At 41.5% G+C, this 3965-nt stretch overlaps 1 non-coding gene across 1 annotated transcript; it reads right to left on the bottom strand.

Annotated features, from left to right (window-relative positions):
- Window positions 1–569: 569 nt before the first annotated feature.
- LOC136721707 (U5 spliceosomal RNA) lies at window positions 570–684 on the bottom strand. Its single transcript, XR_010806142.1, has one exon. It is a non-coding gene; the product is annotated as a U5 spliceosomal RNA (small nuclear RNA).
- Window positions 685–3965: the final 3281 nt, after the last annotated feature.

The raw sequence follows: 3965 nt of genomic DNA, 5'->3' as shown, positions 1-3965 counted from the left end.
AGTCTTTGTTTTTAAATAAATTTGACAATTTATATCTTTGGAATTGGTGTCTGCGTCCAATTATTACAGAAATTGAGTTCTACAAGACTCCAGGATTCGTGATAAGGTGATACTATGAATTCACTTCTTTAATTGAAATGTATAAGTGTACCTTACGCTACATACATGTATGTATGTATGTATGTATGTCCAATTGCTTTGACAATACAAATGAATAGAATTGAGAGGGAGAGAGAGAGAGAGACAGACAGACAGACTGACAAACAGAAAAACAGACAGACATAGACACACACACACACACACACAGAGCCAGCCAGCCACCCAGCTCAGCGATGACATCACGAGCCTCTCTCAGCTGACTGCTATGACATCACAGAGCACGTACATTCCGTTGCTTGCCGTCTGTCAACCACTCAGTCACTGCCAGCCAGACTGGCTGGCTGGCTGGATGGGGGGGCTGCTTGCTGCTGCTGCGTACCTTAGCAAGCTTATTTGCTTGACCGGCCTTCCTACTCCTCTGCCCACATGCCCACCTATGCCCGATCTGCTGTTCACCTGGATCACAGCTCCGCCCCAACAAGGCAGATCCTCCCAAAAATGGTACAAACTCACCCACGATCCCCTCCACGGAAAGCTTTAGCAAAAGGCAAAAGCGTTATACGTAATGAAGAGGAACCGGAGTCCAAGACGCATCCGACCAGCCATACATATTTGTGTGTATTAAAGATCACATTTTCTTACATTTAGTTTTTCTGTACTTTATTACATCTTATTGTGATTTATAAATGTATTGTTTCTTTTCCATATGTATGTATGTATGTATGTGTGTGTGTGTGTGTCTGTCTCTGTGTGAAAGTGAGTGTGTGTGTCTGTACGTGTGTGTGCCTGTCTCTGTGTGAAAGTGAGTGTGTGTGTGTGTGTGTGTATGTCTGTCTGTGAAAGTGTGTGTGTGTGGGTGTGAGTGTCTGTCTGTCTGTCTGTCATGTAACTCGCACATCTGTGAGGGCACCATTTTTGCAGAAGAGATGTACACATTTTGGAGCAACATATGCTGCCATCCAGACATCATCTTTTCCAGTGACGTCCCTGCATTTTCAAAAAGATCACATTTTATTACATTTTGTTTATCTGTACTTTATTACATCTTATTGTGATTTATACTTGTAATGTTTCTTTTCCATATATATGTATGTACAGTGGGGGAAAAAAGTATTTGATCCCCTGCTGATTTTGTACGTTTGCCCACTGACAAAGAAATGATCAGTCTATAATTTTAATGGTAGGTGTATTTTAACAGTGAGAGACAGAATAACAGCCAAAAAATCCAGAAAAATGCATTTCAAAAAAGTTATACATTGATTTGCATGTTAATGAGGGAAATAAGTATTTGACCCATTTTCAATGCCCTGGCTTAGGGAAGGAGGTTCTCACCCATGATTTGACGGTACATGGCCCCGTCCATCGTCCCTTTGATGCGGTGCAGTTGTCCTGTCCCCTTAGCAGAAAAACAGCCCCAAAGCATAATGTTTCCACCTCCTTGTTTGATGGTGGGAATGGTGTTCTTGGGGTCATTCCTCCTCCTCCAAACACGGCGAGTTGAGTTGATGGCAAACAGCTTGATTTTGGTCTCATCTGAGACCACTTTCACCCAGTTCTCCTCTGAATCATTCAGATGTTCATTGGCAAACTTCAGACGGGCCTGTACATGTGCTTTCTTGAGCAGGGGGACCTTGCGGGGGCGCTGCAGGATTTCAGTCCTTCATGGCGTAGTGTGTTACCAATTGTTTTCTTGGTGACTATGGTCCCAGCTACCTTGAGATCATTAACAAGATCCTCCCATGTAGTTCTGGGCTGATTCCTCACCGTTCTCATGATCATTGAAACTCCACGAGGTGAGATCTTGCATGGAGCCCCAGACTGAGGGAGACTGACAGTTATTTTGTGTTTCTTCCATTTGCGAATAATCGCACCAACTGTTGTCACCTTCTCACCAAGCTGCTTGGTGATGGTCTTGTAGCCCATTCCAGCCTTGTGTAGGTCTACAATCTTGTCCCTGACATCCTTGGACAGCTCTTTGGTCTTGGCCATGGTGGAGAGTTTGGAATCTGATTGATTGATTGCTTCTGTGGACAGGTGTCTTTTATACAGGTAACGAGCTGAGATTAGGAGCACTCCCTTTAAGAGAGTGCTCCTAATCTCAGCTCGTTACCTGTATGAAAGACACCTGGGAGCCAGAAATCTTGCTGATTGATAGGGGATCAAATACTTATTTCCCTCATTAACATGCAAATCAATTTATAACTTTTTTGAAATGCGTTTTTCTGGATTTTCTTGTTGTTATTCTGTCTCTCACTGCTAAAATACACCTACCATTAAAATTATAGACTGATCATTTCTTTGTCAGTGGGCAAACGTACAAAATCAGCAGGGGATCAAATACTTTTTTCCCTCACTGTATGTATGTATGTATGTATGTATGTATGTAAGTGTGTGTGTGTCTGTCTCTGTGTGAAAGTGTGTGTGTGTGTGTGTGTGTGTGTGTGTGTGCGTGTGTCTGTCTGTGAAAGTGTGTGTGTGTGTGTGTGTGTGTGTGTGCGTGTGTCTGTCTGTGAAAGTGTGTGTGTGTGTGTGGGTGTGACAGTGTGTATGAGTGTCTGTCTGTCATGTAACTCGCACATCTGTGAGGGCACCATTTTTGCAGAAAGAGATGTACACATTTTGGAGCAACATATGCTGCCATCCAGACATCATCTTTTCCAGGGACGTCCCTGCATTTTTCAGCAGGATAACGCCAAACCACATTCTGCTCAGATTTCAAGCGCATGGTTGCGTAGGCAGAGAGTGCGGGTGCTAGCATGGCCTGCCTGCAGTCCTGACCTGTCTCCGAATTGAGAATGTGTGGCGCACTATGAAGTGCAAATTAAGACAACGAAGGCCCTGTGCAGTTGTGCAGCTGAGGAAATGCATAATGGATGAATGGGGGAAAATCCCGCTTGCTAAACTTAACCAAGTGGTGTCTTCAGTGCCCAAGTGCTTAATAAGTGTTATTAAAAGAAAAGGTGATGTTACATAGTGGTAAACAGTCGACTGTCCCAACTTTCTTGGTTTCTTTTCACTGCTAATGAGATGCTGTAGAGTGAGTTAGTTATATTGCTTTCAGGATCTCTAATCGTATTGATGAGTTCATGCAGCATTTGTAATTGAATTTCAAAAAGAAATCCTTGCTGTCTGGCCTGTGTGTATGAGATGTACTCTGTCAATCTTTGGCTAACAACTGAAACATTGGTAGAACAGAAATGGCAACATAAAAAAGAAAAGTACATTTTAAAAGAGCACATTAAATAGGATGAATATACAGTTTTTTACAATCACTTTGTCACTCATTTCAGAACCTTGATGTCATTTTTCAAAACTCTAGACACAAAACTCAAAACGGTCATCACTTGTAACACAGGCTGTCCAATGTTCAAAACATTGCATTGTGCATTCATATCTTTAAAGAAACCTTGCACTTGCAGACTTGTTGGTTCAAATAATTCATTTATCATGAAATACCATAGTAACATTTATTTAGATCACCCACACAGAAGATACCGATAGTTTCACTGTGTAGTTGTTCGTACAATCATTAAATATTGTAGTACAAAATATGTGATACATGTTTCATTATGGTACTACACATAAATACATCACTGTAAAAGGACTAGTAGAGAGAATACTACAGACACAGTGGAATCATTGAACAAAATCTGAAATGTATTGATGCAATACAATCAAATCACACCATAGGTTTCTTTGAAGCCATGCAACAATAATTAGCTACAAAAAAGAACAAAACTACAGTAAAATGTCAACTGCAGTGTTCCTCACCTGGCTTAGTGTAAAACAAAGGATTGATTACTGTACTTCTGAATTTCCATCAGCCCTGTGTTCAGGTTCAGGTTCTCACAACCATTTTTCACAAG

The sequence above is a fragment of the Amia ocellicauda genome, unplaced genomic scaffold, assembly GCF_036373705.1.
Source record: "Amia ocellicauda isolate fAmiCal2 unplaced genomic scaffold, fAmiCal2.hap1 HAP1_SCAFFOLD_121, whole genome shotgun sequence".
In the NCBI taxonomy this organism is placed as follows: Eukaryota; Metazoa; Chordata; class Actinopteri; order Amiiformes; family Amiidae; genus Amia; species Amia ocellicauda.
This window is presented reverse-complemented; position numbering and strand designations above follow the sequence as displayed.